The 16825-nt window shown below is 44.8% G+C and overlaps 1 protein-coding gene across 1 annotated transcript in view; it reads right to left on the bottom strand.

Annotated features, from left to right (window-relative positions):
* Positions 1 to 16825, bottom strand: part of LOC123481844 (tumor necrosis factor receptor superfamily member 14-like) — an 87339-nt gene that overhangs the window by 55617 nt on the left and 14897 nt on the right. The window lies entirely within an intron of this gene.

The raw sequence follows: 16825 nt of genomic DNA, 5'->3' as shown, positions 1-16825 counted from the left end.
ATCGAACCCACAACCCTGGCGTTGCAAACGCCATGCTCTATCAACTGAGCTACATCCCTGCTGGCCATTCCCTACCCTACCCTGGGCCAATTGTGCGCCGCCCCATGGGTCTCCCGGTCGCGGCCGGCTGCGACAGAGCCTGGATTCGAACCAGGATCTCTAGTGGCACAGCTAGCACTGCGATGCAGTGCCTTAGACCACTGCGCCACTCAGGAGACACATCTAATATCTACCAGGACACTTTACTTACACCTTTTTATATTAACAGTACCTGTGGATTTTAAATAAACCTTTCTAATTTCACTGTTTGAAACAGCGCCCCTCTGTCTCTATGGGTTAATTTATTCTTATTTAATTTGAAGTTAATTCATGCCAGTTTCAGTATACATTTTACAGCAGGCTATCTTTCAATCAGAGATGTTCTGTTTTAGTTGAAATGTTAGGCAAAGTGAAAGAATTGGATGAGGATATCGTTCAAGGCCTTCAATACAAAGGAAAGTATTTGAGATGAGCAAAGTTAATTTATGTTCCATTTTAGTTTTACAGTTTAATTCTAGATGTGTGTTGTGCTCTGTTGGTTCTGGTATCAGTTTTAGTTTGAAGAGTCCTGTAACCTGAAGTTTATAGTTTCTTTTTCATTTTGTTTAAGTTTCCATTTTAGTCAACCTTTATGGTTCAAAGGCAGAGGGATACAGTGGGGAAAAAAGTATTTAGTCAGCCACCAATTGTGAAAGTTCTCCCACTTAAAAAGATGAGAGAGGCCTGTAATTTTCATCATAGGTACACGTCAACTATGACAGACAAATTGAGATTTTTTTTTCCAGAAAATCACATTGTAGGATTTTTAATGAATTTATTTGCAAATTATGGTGGAAAATAAGTATTTGGTCACCTACAAACAAGCAAGATTTCTGGCTCTCACAGACCTGTAACTTCTTCTTTAAGAGGCTCCTCTGTCCTCCACTCGTTACCTGTATTAATGGCACCTGTTTGAACTTGTTATCAGTATAAAAGACACCTGTCCACAACCTCAAACAGTCACACTCCAAACTCCACTATGGCCAAGACCAAAGAGCTGTCAAAGGACACCAGAAACAAAATTGTAGACCTGCACCAGGCTGGGAAGACTGAATCTGCAATAGGTAAGCAGCTTGGTTTGAAGAAATCAACTGTGGAAGCAATTATTAGGAAATGGAAGACATACAAGACCACTGATAATCTCCCTCGATCTGGGGCTCCACGCAAGATCTCACCCCGTGGGGTCAAAATGATCACAAGAACGGTGAGCAAGAATCCCAGAACCACACGGGGGGACCTAGTGAATGACCTGCAGAGAGCTGGGACCAAAGTAACAAAGCCTACCATCAGTAACACACTACGCCGCCAGGGACTCAAATCCTGCAGTGCCAGACGTGTCCCCCTGCTTAAGCCAGTACATGTCCAGGCCCGTCTGAAGATTGCTAGAGTGCATTTGGATTATCCAGAAGAGGATTGGGAGAATGTCATATGGTCAGATGAAACCAAAATATAACTTTTTGGTAAAAACTCAATGCTGAGTTGCATCCAAAGAACACCATACCTACTGTGAAGCATGGGGGTGGAAACATCATGCTTTGGGGCTGTTTTTCTGCAAAGGGACCAGGACGACTGATCCGTGTAAAGGAAAGAATGAATGGGGCCATGCATCGTGAGATTTTGAGTGAAAACCTCCTTCCATCAGCAAGGGCATTGAAGATGAAACGTGGCTAGGTCTTTCAGCATGACAATGATCCCAAACACATCGCCCGGGCAACGAAGGAGTGGCTTCGTAAGAAGCATTTCAAGGTCCTGGAGTGGCCTAGCCAGTCTCCAGATCTCAACCCCATAGAAAATCTTTGGAGGGAGTTGAAAGTCTGTGTTGCCCAGCGACAGCCCCAAAACATCACTGCTCTAGAGGAGATCTGCATGGAGGAATGGGCCAAAATACCAGCAACAGTGTGTGAAAACCTTGTGAAGTCTTACAGAAAACCAAAATCATTGCCAACAAAGGGTATATAACAAAGTATTGAGAAACTTTTGTTATTGACCAAATACTTATTTTCCACCATAATTTGCTAATAAATTCGTTAAAAATCCTACAATGTGATTTTCTGGATTTTTTTCCCTCATTTTGTCTGTCATAGTTGACATGTACCTATGATGAAAATTACAGGCCTCTCGTCTTTTTAAGTGGGAGAACTTGCACAATTGGTGGCTGACTAAATACTTTTTTTCCCCACTGTAGATGGTACTGTTAAAGTTAGAGCACTGCTGTGGTAATCAGTATATGGCTGTATACCCATCAGACTGTATCAAATGGACAGTGGTATGAAGTACTTAAGTAAAAATACTTCAAAGTACTATTAAGTAGTTTTTGGGGGTATCTATACTTTACTATTTATATTTTTGACAACTTTTACTTCACTACATTCTTAAAGAAAATAATGTACTTTTTACTCCATACATTTTCCCTGACACCCAAAAGTACTCGTTACATTTTGAATGTTTAGCAGGACAGGAAAATGGTCTAATTCACACTTATCATCTCTACTGCCTCTGATCTGGCGGACTCACTAAACCACAAATGCTTCATTTGTAAATGATGTCTGAGTGCTGGAGTCTGCCCCTGGCTTTCTGTAAAAAAAAAAAAAAAAAAGGACAATTGTGCTGTCTGGTTTGATTAATATAAGGAATTTGAAATCATAAATTTACTTTTGATACTTAAGTATATTTAAAAACAAATACTTTAAGACTTTTACTCAAGTAGTATTTTACTGGGGTCTTTCTATTAAAATTATATTTTCTTTTACTCAAGTATGACATTAGGTACTTTTTCCACCACTGCAAATGAAAAGGTCACAACTTGTTGTTCAGTACATGTATGAGCTACAATACTATCACAGAACTCTGAAATATACAGTGCAGAGGAGTCCCTACTTCCTACCTGACCTCTGGCCACATCCTCGTTACGAGAAATTATATCTTGGTCTTTCTTCAAACACTCTTCTTCAAACTCTGACCAGTGAGTGATTTCCTCACCGAACATCAATATATTCTGCTCCTGTAAAAAGTGGGATTACAATGTTACAGCTACAATCAATACCAACCTCAAATATGGTGCACAGCCCACTGAGCCAACCATAGTGCTAACAACCATCAGATCTGGGCTATCAATAAAGTGTCTACATGGATGTTTTGATTTCAGACTGATCCCCACCAATCTGTATAAAATGATGAATCTTCTCATGTAGTAGGGTCATGTACCATGGTACCTTCCCCCCTGTGTCCTCAGACATGGTGGTTCTGGTGAAGTTAGGCTTGTTCTGATGACCTTCTCTGGCTGCTGCTGGGTCCAAGCAGACTAATGTTCCTTTCTGCAGCCATTAACCTGCAGGCTTCAGAGAAAAACATTTCCAGTTGAGCATGGTTGCAGAAGCACAACACTGGCTGAAATGTTACAAACAATCCAACGGCTGAAAGGGGCTGACAATTACACTTTTAAAGGCAACCAAAGGTAAAATGTGGACTTTATTACAGATTCATTCATTTCAATAAGCTGGCGACATTAATTAACTTACAACTAAGGGAGGGGTCAGATTTAGGTAGACTTTGGGATGCTCTGCTGATGATCTGGCACATAATGGACACTTCTGATTCCTCAACTAAAGGCTGGGAATGGGAATGAGAGTGCTACTTACACAGTGCTGGGAAGGGATCACAGCAGTGATTGAATGAGGGTATGAGGCATGAGTTGAGGTGTTCAGAGGCTTGACCAGTGCAGGACAGGATTTGACTGGGAAGACAAAAAACAATAACACAACACACTGCACAGTTAGACAAAAGAGCTAAGAATGAGTTAGTCCAAGCAAGGAGTAAAATCATTGATGTGTAATAATGTAAATGTGTTTGTGTATGTGATTGACTCTACATACAGTACTGAGAGATAATTGGTAGGGGTACTCACAGTAGTGCTTGGAGGGGAAACATTCAATGTGCCAGTGGATGAGCGGGCACATGAGACGTGGCTTCAGTTCATGTCAGGAGTTGACAATGGTAGTGGAGCGGAGTAGTCATCACCTCTTAAATCAGGGAACAGGAGGGGACTTGGCTGTAAACACAAATGACACATACATTCCATTACAGCTGCGCCATCGTAGGTTTGGACAACACGTTTTACTATTCAGTTAATCTCAGACATCTCAAAATGCATAAAGTCAAACACAGACTGCACATCTCGCCCACTTGACACATCAAAGTAGCCCAAGAAACGTTCCTGAATAAATAATAATAATAAGCCATTTAGCAGACGCTTTTATCCAAAGCGATTACAGTCATGTGTGCATACATTTTTTGTAAATAATATAATAATAAAGCCCTGATCATCAGGCTGCAGCTACCTTGTATTTGTTCCTATAAATTATATTTAGACTAGATTAGGAGGGGGATTTCCTCTACCCAGACAACAACTGATAGACAATAGAACTCACAGGGCTGAGCTTGCTTTATGCATGGTTGCATCATACAGGCCTATGCAACTGTAGGCCTTATAAAAAAAAAAACTCACATCTGTCATCACTATTATGTTGACTGATTAATTCCAGTTAATCATTTTGGGTTAAAAACGTATAGGCAGCCTAGCCAGCCCAATGTTGAATATAAACTAAATTTGATCACATTTTCTCCTGACACACGTCATGGACTATAAATACATAACGTTACCAATTAGTTTACCCTGACCAGCTGGTCAGGGCGCATAGGATATGCAGCTGCTCTTATTAATAGCCTACAGTTGATCAAACTGAAAAATATTCTCGTTTTCATCCCATACAGCATGTCAGATCTCTAATGTTTAGGTGTAGCCTAGGCTGCTGCCACATTTATGTCATGAGTTTTTGCTTGTCTGTCCGGAGTGATTATGTGATATCATCTTTGCTAAATAAAATACCAGAGGAAAGTGGAAAGCCTACTTGAGCGCACTCGAAAAAATGCGCTGCATCAACCTCTCTCTTGAATCTAACTTTTAAATGGGTGATGCGATGTAAGCTATCAAATCATTCTGAATTGTTTTCGACATGAGAGAAAAGACAGTGGAAAGTTCAATATGTTCAGCAGTAAAGCATCGTAAGGTGCAATTACCTCTGCAAGCTCATTCTAGTTGCCCTTGTTGGCTGACCTTTCGCTCTTAGCGTGTCCTGGCATGCCCAAAAACACCGGTTGAGAACATCCGTGCTTCTCGTCGTGTTGCGCAGTTTAAATACGCAGACCTTCGTCATAATACATGCAGATTTATGCCAGAAAGAACTTCTTCAACGAGGTTTAACGGCGGTTGGCATCCAATTTGTTGCATTACCGCCACCTACTAGACTGGAGTTCAACTCTCTTATCTTTCCTTGAAAAATAAAATAAACCAAAGCAAAGAAATATCCTACCATCTAACACTACACTCACACCTTCAACACTACAACTAATAATTAACCCTTCTCCACTGTTTAAATACACTCACTCCTACCTCATGCCCTCAACCTGAATTGATGGGACATCACCACTTAACACTCCCTGTAACTCTTCTGCTGTCAAGTCTCGCACAACCAAATATCTCTCTGCAGCTGCCACCACCACTGCAATTTTCTTCGATTTGCGTTCCATCCCTGCAGTACAATTAATAACCATTGCTATAAACGCTAAAAATCCAATCTTGCTGAACCATATATAACTTTTTGGTTTATCCCTCTGTACTGGTACATCTCTACTACTCACACCATTTCTCTCAGGATCCCTCCCCCTTGACCCATCTTCCTCTACTTTCTTCACTGCCTCCCCCATTTGTTTAACTCTGAGCACCTTCTCCCTCTGCCCAACAGAAACACAAACAATTATCACTAGACCACTTCGGGTTACCCTCACCGATTCCACTATACCCAACGCTTTTTTCTTCACCCATCTTGAAACCACAAATGGATCAGCCAAAAGGCAAGGATCCACTTTTTCCACAAACTACACTCCTACTGTCACAGACTCATCTTTATCCTGACCCTCTGCGCAAGCCTCTGGCTCCGAGCACTTCACCATACCTACCACCTCCGATACTTCACCCTCATTCAGTTCCATTTCTACTCCTGTCTTCAGCTCACTTTGCTTACATTTCCTACCACTCTTCTTTAACAAACCTTCTCCCCGCCATTTTTACCGACTCAAACTCACAGTCTTCCTCCCTCTCTCTCTTAGACCTTCTCTGCCTCTCTTTTTCCCTCCTCATTCATCCAAGTATACCTCTCCTTATGATAATACTGCATTTCTCTAAACCTATATCTGTTTCTTGCCTTCTCTAAGGACTCCATTTCCCCCTCCTTTCCCTTCCGGCGTCTATTCTATCCTCGGCCTTGACCTCTTCATTGCTCTCCTCTTCTGATCCGCTGTCCTCCTGAATCACCATCGTCTTCCGATCCCTCATCCGAGCTGTTATCCTCACTATCATCGGGACTTACTCCCTTTCCAACTGCTCGTCTTTTGCGCTGAAGACGCCATGCTCCACCCCTCAGTCGGTCTTCTCTCTGCTTCCAAACAACCGCCTCGACCCCTACGAGCTCGCTCAGAGCGCCCTCCGTTGTCACGTGTTGCTGACTAAATTCTGAGTTGCCAATTCTTGTTCTCCTCCCTATGCCAGAAACTTGAATCAGATGTGGGCATTATTCTTCTTCTTCCTCTTCTATGGCAGACTACAACCCAAAAAGGTGCATTGCTGCCACCAACTGGACGGGTTGAAACCAAAACAAGGTAAAAAGAAAATCCATACGTAATCGGGAAACTAACTTAATCCACCCAAATAAAAATAGTACATTGACAAAACAAAACAAAACTCCCACTTCTTCCTTCTTTCAAATCTCCATATCTCCCTTCTCAGGCTGTAGGGCATGAGAGGATGGTACGGCTTGTGACAATATTCCATGTAACTCCTTCGCTGAGAAATATTTCAGCCCCAGGAACCGTTCCGCCGCTTCCACAATGATTTCTATCTTCCTGGACCTTCTCTCCACCTTGGCAGTGCCATTTATCACCATCGCTATAAAGGCCACAAAGTCCACCTTCTTAACCTTTAAAATGTCAGGATCCAGCTGGTGAAAGTCACCCCCTGCAGTGAAGGCCTATCCACCACCATGGACTCTTCAGGTGCACCATTCAAACCCTCAACCCTTTTAACAGCTGCTGCATATGAAATGCTCTGGTCAGCCCTGACTTTGGCCACCTCACTCTCTTTCACCCTTGTGGGGCATTCGAAAGACGTGGCTCCATGGTTCCCACCACAACTGCAACATTTCACATTTTCCTCACTTTTATAAACACATAATATGATATTTTCCACAACTTGAACATCTCGGCTTCTCCCTTCTGCAAACACTTGAAACATGACCAAAAGCTTTACAATGGTCACACTGCATTGGTCTTGGGATAAATGATCTTACTCTGTAGTTTATATACCCCAACTGCACTTGAGTAGGGAGAGACTCCATATCAAAAAACAAAATAACAGAAAGACTTCACTTTTTCACCATTCACCACTCGATTCATCCGACGTGCATCAAATCACTCCAGGAATATTTTTTATCGACTTCCCATGAAACGCCAGATATAACCCCCTTGAGGCGTGCCCTGTTCCGAAGAGACACGCATACACACACACAACACTTCAAACTTATCAAATCGGTTAAGACACAACGCACGTTCCTTCTGATCCTCAGAAGCACAAAAAAATCAAAAACAAGCCCGCCTCTCGTGATCCTCACATCCTTCACTTTACCCATCACTCTCTCCACCAGTTTGGATATCTCAAATGGATTCTTCAAGATTGGTACTTCGATAAGCTGCTCCTCATTAACAAACCTTCCTCCTACAAGATATAAAGGGACATTCTCATCACTGTACTCTACTTTGCTCCGTTTTCCATTCTTTTGAACAATACTCCTTGATTCTACCGCCATTGTAGTGGAACAGGTTGAGAGCTTCAAGTTCCTTGGTGTCCACATCACCAACAAACTATCATGGTCCAAACACACCAAGACAGTCGTGAAGAGGGCACGACAAAGCCTATTCCCCCTCAGGAGACTGAAAAGATTTGGCATGGGTCCTCAGATCCTCAAAAAGTTCTACAGCTACACCATCGAGAGCATCCTGACTGGTTGCATCACCGCCTGGTATGGCAACTGCTCGGCCTCCAACCGCATGGCACTACAGAGGGTAGTGTGTACGGCCCAGTACATCACCGGGGCCAAGCTTCCTGCCATCCAGGACCTCTATATCAGGCGGTGTCAGAGGAAGGCCCTCAAAATTGTCAAAGACTCCAGCCACCCTAGTCATAGACTGTTCTCTCTGCTACCTCACGGCAAGCGGTACCGGAGCGCCAAGTCTAGGTCCGAAAGGCTTCTTAACAGCTTCTACCCCCAAGCCATAAGACTCCTGAACAGCTAATCATGGCTACCCAGACTATTTGCACTGCCCCCCCACCCCACCCCATCCCATCCCCCTCTTTTACGCTGCTGCTACTCTGTTTATTATTTATGCATAGTCACTTTAACTCTACCCACATGTACATATTACCTCAATTACCTCGACTAGCCGGTGCCCCCGCACATTGACTCTGTACCGGTACCCCCCTGTATATAGCCTACCTACTGTTATTTTATTTTACTGCTGCTCTTTAGTCATTTGCTATTATTTTTTACTTAAATAAAAAAAAATGTCACTGTAATGTCTACACCTGTTGTATTCGCATGTGGCAAATAACATTTGATTTGATTTGTATTCAGAATCCACTTCATCATCCGCTTCCACCATCTTTTCTTTCCTCTGGTTCAGGATGTGGGCAGAAAATATGCTCCCTGCTTTTGTTTTGCCGTTTAGCTGAACAATCGATGTTCTTCAGGTCACTGTACCCACCTTTCGACCAAGGCTCAAACTTTCCAAAAGCAGGCAGGGCCAGCAATACAGGCGGCCTGATGAAAGGCTCCCTGTTCACCAGCTATACTGTTGATACCAGTTGGTATTGAACGCCCTCACCTTTTCATCCTTCTTCATGAAACTGACCTCAGGCAGAGCTTGACCCTCGCTTTTAATTCGCACCTTTTCCGTGTACCCCAGAGAATGAAAGGGGTTCTTCAACAAAAAGTCCACAACATTTTCAGCAGTGTTGGTAATTCTACCATTCTGGCGGAGAAAACTGCACACCCGCGCTGGTAGCTAGCTACTGAAGTTAGCAAGGCACATTTAAATAAATTGCACTAACTGGACACAAACATAAAGTTCTAAAACCAAGAAAAACAATTTATAATATACCTCCTCCGTCTCCTGTAATTTGAAAAAACTAATTTGAATGGAATAATATCCAAAAAATGCTAAACTATCACTCTTCACTCTTAATCTTTATCCAACAATGTCACCAAGCTTCTCAACACATAGAACCCCCATAATGCTCTGTGGCACAATCCCAATACAACACACTAGGTTCATTCTCTGATCCTAATTCTATGATTGGATGGACAACATGTCAGTTCATACTGCAAAAGTTGTGATTGGTTGGAGGACGTCCTCTGGAAGTGATCATAATTACCATGTATGTCTATGGAAGGGGGTGAGGCCTACGAGCCTCCTAGGTTTTGTATTTAAGTCAATGTAGCCAGAGGAGGACGGAAGCTAGCTGTCCTCCGGCTACACCATGGTGCTACCCCAGAGAGTGCTGTTGAAGTTAATGTAGACCTTTATTGCAAAACAGTGTATTTTAATCAATTATTTGGTGACATATGGATATATTTAGTATAGTTATCTAAAAAGGATAACTTTTTAAATGTTTCACTATTTTTATGAAATTTCACTGAGGATGGTTCTCCCCTTCCTCCTCTGAGGAGCCTCCATTGATGTAGATTATCAACAACAAAAAATCTGTCCCTATTCACCCACTTTTCATGGAAAGGTTGTTCATCTACTATATACTAGATCTTGTGGTTTGGAAAGTGAATCAAATGATGGTAAACCAGCTTTTTAGTACTAATGTGGATTGTATTTAGGAAAAAACCAGCACATTATACAATGGTAAAATGTATATTTTTTTATATGCAAATTAGCTGTAGCCTAATTTTGCAAAAATAACAGTCTGTGGTGGTTATTTTTTATTTCAGATAACATTATTTACAACTCAAGGTGTCAAAAAAATAAAAATACACCCCCCTCCAACGTAAAAATATGTTCACATGACCCTCCCCTTGTATAGAAAAATAAATTGATCACCCTCCTCATAGAATTAACTCAAAATTATGTTTACACCCACAAATAAGAGCTGTAGCGACTGCTTTTGTGGCACAGTCTACGCCACACAGGGCTACAAGCCAGAAGGTTGAGGGTTCGCCGACCACCACAGTCTGTCAGGCCACACAGGGCTACAAGCCAGAAGGTTGAGGGTTCGCCGACCACCACAGTCTGTCAGGCCACCAGGGCTACAAGCCAGAAGGTTGAGGGTTCGCCGACCACCACAGTCTGTCAGGCCACGCAGGGCTACAAGCCAGAAGGTTGAGGGTTCGCCGACCACCACAGTCTGTCAGGCCACGCAGGGCTACAAGCCAGAAGGTTGAGGGTTCGCCGACCACCACAGACAAGCTCACCCTGACTGTTTCATTACTTCACGATCCGAGCCAGTTGCAGACAATGATCAGCTAGGGGGGGAATCAGATTTTCAACATTTTGAGGCCATATAATTATATAAAATATATGCAACGCATTTTTCACCAACAGGTTTCTGTGACTCGGGAGACGCGAAGGTCGAGAGCCATGCATCCTCCGAAACACGACCCTGCCAAGCCGCACTGCTACTTGACACACTGCTCGCTTAACCTGGAAGCCAGCCGCACCAATGTGTCGGAAACAAACACCGTACAACTGGCGACCGAAGGTTTACCCAGTATCGAAGGCTTGGCTTGACAATCTCCGAATGTCATTCAACTTTTTGGTGTTTTGTAACAGATGTATCTTTCCATTCATCAAATTGCCGCCGCACATTTTGGATTGATTGATTGATTTGTATGTGTCAGTAAAATAAAATACATATATACACACAAATAATTGTAAAAGTGACTGGGATTGCGCAATAGTCCGAGATTTATTTCCATTGTGGTCCCTACATTTGCTGCAGCATATGCTACAGTAATACAATAACTAAATTAGCATCTAATTTAATGACAAAGTGAAAACAGGTTTAGAAATGTTTGCAAATGTATTGAAAATAAAAAACAGAAATATCTTATTTACATAAGTATTCAGACCCTTTGCTATGAGACTGGAAATTGAGCTCAGGTGCATCCTGTTTCCATTGATCATCCTTGAGATAATAATAATAATATAATATAATAATATGCCATTTAGCAGACGCTTTTATCCAAAGCGACTTACAGTCATGCGTGCATAAATTTTTTGTGTATGGGTGGTCCCGGGGATCGAACCCACTACCTTGGCATTACAAGCGCCGTGCTCTACCAGCTGAGCTACAGAGGACCAGCTGAGCTACAGAGATGTTTCTACAACTTAATTGGAGTCCACCTGTGGTAAATTATATTGATTGGACATGATTTGGAAAGGCACATACCGGTCTATGTAAGGTCCCACAGTTGACAGTGCATGTCAGAGTAAAACCAAGCCATGAGGTCGAAGGAATTGTGCATAGAGCTCTGAGACAGGATTGTGTTGAGGCACATATTGGGAAGGGTACCAAATCATTTCTACAGCATTGAAGGTCCCCAAGAACACAGTGGCCTCCATCGATAAAATGGAAGAAGTTTGGAACCACCATGACTCTTCCTAGAGCTGGCCGCCCGGCCAAACTGAGCAATCAGGGGAGAAGGGCCTTGGTCAGGGAGGTGACCAAGAACCCGATGGTCACTCTGACAGAGCTCCAGAGTTCCTCTGTGGAGATGGTAGAACCTGATTATTTTGTCTCAACGCTAACGCTTGTATTTCTACAGAGACACAACGACTTACAGATGTACATAAAGGCCTACAAAAGGTATGTTCGTGTGCACACAGTAGTGGTGCGTGGGTAAAATCACTGGGGAAGCCAAGCCCCCCCCCCCCCCAAAAAAAAGCCATATTACAACCTATGTGTTGTGATAATTGCGTTGTTTGCTCTATAACCTGTTAATTCATATGCCTTGCGACCGTGATATATAGGCCTAAAGGCCGAGACATTAAGAAGACACAGTGGCAGAATAAATTCAACCACACCTTTGTTTTATCACAAAACCGGATAGCAAACTCTGTCCAATGAAGTACACAAAGCATATTGCATGTACAGTAACAGACAGTTACAAGACCTACAGCATGGTCAAGCAAGTTAATATTTCCAACATTTTCAGACCACTAAACAACTATTGATTTAGAACCACAGAGAGTTACCGCAAGTTGCAAAGAAAACAGGAGCTGCCTCCACTGTTCCAGCACCATTTCAACATCATCAAATCACATTTTACATTTACATTTTAGTCATTTAGCAGACGCTCTTATCCAGAGCGACTTACAGGAGCAATTAGGGTTAAGTGCCTTGCTCAAGGGCACATTAACGTCATTTAGCAGACGCTCTTAGCCAGAGCGACTCACAAATTGGTGCGTTCACCCTATAGCCAGTGGGATAACCACTTTACAATTTGGGGGGATAGAAGGATTACTTTATCCTATCCCAGGTATTCCTTAAAGAGGTGGGGTTTCAAATGTCTCCGGAAGGTGGTGAGTGACTCCGCTGTCCTGGCGTCGTGAGGGAGCTTGTTCCACCATTGGGGTGCCAGAGCAGCGAACAGTTTTGACTGGGCTGAGCGGGAGCTATGCTTCCGCAGAGGAAGGGAGCCAGCAGGCCAGAGGTGGATGAGCGCAATGCCCTCGTTTGGGTGTAGGGACTGATCAGAGCCTGAAGGTACAGAGGTGCCGTTCCCCTCACTGCTCCATAGGCAAGCACCATGGTCTTGTAGCGGATGCGAGCTTCAACTGGAAGCCAGTGGAGTGTGCGGAGGAGGGGGGTGACGTGAGAGAACTTGGGAAGGTTGAACACCAGACGGGCTGCGGCATTCTGGATGAGTTGTAGGGGTTTAATGGCACAGTACAGTGACAACTAAAAGATACCAAAAACAATTTGGTCTATTCTACGTAAGCGAAATATGTGGCTGTCCATGGTTCTGATTTCTGTGTGCGTTCGTGCAAGTAGAAAAACATGTTGACTCACCCTACTTGTAGAGAAACGCAGTACACACTTTTATTTGTTGTTGTCGTACTAGGACTCCTTGGCTACCTGGCTAAAATGCTTGCTCGCTAGCCTAACTTGCATTCATGGGCAACGTTAGCTAGTTAACATTAGCCTTCTACATCTAGCTACATATTGAACTTCCATCCTCTCAGGCCAGGGGCACAACAACGTATGAATTAATGGTTGGATCAGAATTGCCATTATAATCATTGGCCAGAACGGAGAATTAAGTAAAACCACAAGTCCAGATCCCGATCTCCATCCATGGCTAATTTAGGAAAGGGCCAATTTGAGCTAGCTGACTAGATAGCCACTGGAAGACAACAACAACGAGATGCAACAATTCAAGTTTTTCTGTCAATGACGTATGCTCTCAATGGGATTTGATAGGAGTTGCCAGGTCAAGTACATTTTTTAGCCCAATGCCCACTAAAAACCTGCACAGAAGGCCTGAAAACAAGCCCAATTGCTTATTCTCACAGCAAGTGGGGAGTTGTCATGTCTATACAATAAACACTTTTTCCATAACGTTATCGACCCAATTAAGAAGAAATATCATAGTAACTCGTAACGACGTTAGAAGCAAAATTCGGGTTTCCTCAAAATAATAATTATTACAAGCTATGACATGACATAATAATGGAATTTGAATATGTGGCAAGAGAAACGATCATTTGCCCTTATTAAACTCACCAGATCATTTTCCATAAATTGGATGTCGATTTAACTAGTTTGACTGCTATGATTAAGCAATAAGGCACAAGGGTTATGGTATATGGCCAATATACCACGGCTAAGGGCTGTTCTTAATCACAACACAACATGGTGTGCCTGGATACAGCCGTGAGCCGTGGTATATTGGCCATATACCACAAACCTTCTGGGTGCCTTACTGCTATTATAAACTGGTTATCAACGTAATTAGAACAGTAAAAAGTAATGTTTTGTCATCAGCATTTCAGCCAATCAGCATTCAGGGCTCGAACCAGGTTTATAAATGTAAATAAATCCCTGTCACGAGTTACAAAGCCAGAACCCAGAAGCAGACCAGGACAAGGTAAGTTGAAACGAAGGTGAGTGTTTATTTACAAATTCAAGAGTGATGCTGAATAATCCAGGGAACAGAGCGGGCAGCGTTGATTAGTTGTTGGGGGTGCAGTGGTTGATCCAATCATGGCTCGGCAGCCGCCGACCACCAGGCAGAGGTAGGATGAAGGTTCCGGACGAGTGACTGCAGATGGAACAAAACGGAGGTAAGTAAACAACAAACCAACAAGGTGCAAAACAACAAAACTAACGCTAGAAGCTCTAAGACTGATACTCTGGTAAACCTACTGTTCATGGCTAACGATCCGGCAGGGAATGGATGTTAGGCCAGAGCCTAAGAAGGGTGATGATCAGGACCAGGTGTGCAGATTGCTGATGGGATGCAGGTGCGGAAATCAAGAGAGCTCCCCGGAGCGTTCCAGAACCCTCGGGAAACTGGAGATCCCGAGCAGAAAAACTAGTCCACAGACAGGACCCGACTCAGACTGCCGGGATCGTTACAGTACCCCCCCCTCCGACGAACGCCACCGGGCGGACTCCCCGGAGCGCCAGGATGGAGGCGGTAGAAGTCACGGATGAGGTCAGCATCTAGGATCTGTCGCCGCGGAATCCAACTCCTCTCTTCAGGACCATACCCTCCCAGTCCACGAGATACTGGAAACCCCGGCCCCGCCGTCTGGAATCCATGATGCGTCGCACCGTGTAGGCAGGACCACCTCCGATCATCCGAGGAGGAGGAGGAGGAGGCGGAGGAGGCAACAGAGGACTGAGGAAAACAGGCTTGAGGCAGGAGACATGAAAGGTGGGATGGACTCTGAGCGTCCTCGGGAGTTTGAGTCGAACTGCCACCGGATTGATCACCTTCTCCACCACAAACGGACCAATGAACTTCGGTAACAACTTCCTAGACTCAGTCCGTAAAGGAAGATCCCGTGTGGCCAACCAGACCCTATCTCCGATGGTGTAGGTGGGAGCGGGGATCCGGCGACGATTCGCCTGGAGCTGATACCGGTCCGAAACTCTAAGGAGTGCCTTTCTGGCCCGATGCCAGGTCCGGTGGCAACGACGAATATGGGCCTGAACAGAAGGCACTGAGAGCTCCTTCTCCTGAGAAGGGAACAAGGGAGGTTGGTAGCCATACAGGCACTGGAAGGGAGACATCCCAGTGGCAGATGTAGGGAGAGTATTGTGGGCATACTCAACCCAAGGCAACTGAGAGACCCAGGAGGTGGGGTTGGAAGAGGCCAGGCAGCGTAGCGTGGATTCCATCTTCTGGTTGGCTCTCTCCGCCTGACCATTAGATTGGGGGTGAAAACCAGATGTGAGACTGACTGTAGCTCCAATGGCCAAACAGAAGGACTTCCAGACAGCAGAGGTAAACTGAGGGCCACGGTCGGAAACGATATCACTGGGCAACCCGTGGACCCTGAAAACCTCCCCTAACCAGGATCTCGGACGTCTCCGAGGCAGAGGGAAGCTTGGCAATTGGCACAAAGTGGGCGAACTTGCTGAATCTGTCCACGATAGTCAGAACGACCGTGTTCCCCTCAGAAGCGGGCAACCCAGTGACAAAGTCCAGGGCCAGATGCGACCATGGTCGCCGGGGAATAGGAAGGGGGTGAAGTAGTCCAGAGCTGGGCCGATTGGTACCCTTATTCTGCGCACACACTGGACAGGCAGCAACATAACCCCGAGTATCCTCGGCCATGGCAGGCCACCAAAAACGTCTGCGAAGAAACGCCATCGTCCGAGCCACGCCAGGGTGACAAGCCATCTTGCTGGCGTGGGACCATTTGAGGACCGCAGGACGAACCGACTCAGGCACAAACAACCGACCGGGTGGACCGTTACCGGGACCGGGCTGCGTCCGAAGAGCCGCCATCACCTCCTCCTCAATCTTCCACCTAACAGCTCCCACGACGCAGTTCCGGGGGAGAATTGTCTCGGTCTTGGACCCACTCTCCTCCGTCTTGGAGAACATCCGAGACAAGGCGTCCGCCTTGCCGTTCTTAGATCCAGGTCGGAACGTCAGGGAAAAAATTGAATCGTCCGAAAAACAACGACCACCTGGCCTGACGGGAGTTGAGACGTCTAGCCGATTGCACGTAAGCCAGATTCTTGTGGTCAGTCCAGACAATAAACGGTTGCTCCGCCCCTCCAACCAGTGGCGCCACTCCTCCAAGGCAAGTTTCACCGCGAGAAGCTCCCGGTTACCCACATCGTAATTCCTCTCCGCAGGCGAAAGGCGACGAGAGTAGTAGGCGCAGGGATGGAGTTTACTGTCCGTGGAGCATCGCTGCGACAGGATGGCGCCAACTCCCACATCAGACGCGGCCCACTTCAACGACGAACTGACGGGGCCGTGTCCGGTTGAGAGAGAATCGGTGCGTTGGTGAATCGCCTCTTCAAATCCAGAAACGCTCGATCCGCCTCCGGATTCCACTTGAAGCTCCTGATACTGGAAGTCAAGGCAGTTAACGGAGCGGCCACACG

The sequence above is a fragment of the Coregonus clupeaformis genome, chromosome 24, assembly GCF_020615455.1.
Source record: "Coregonus clupeaformis isolate EN_2021a chromosome 24, ASM2061545v1, whole genome shotgun sequence".
NCBI classification, from domain to species: domain Eukaryota; kingdom Metazoa; phylum Chordata; class Actinopteri; order Salmoniformes; family Salmonidae; genus Coregonus; species Coregonus clupeaformis.
Note: the sequence above shows the minus strand (reverse complement) of the source record. Positions and strands in the feature narration are given on the sequence as shown.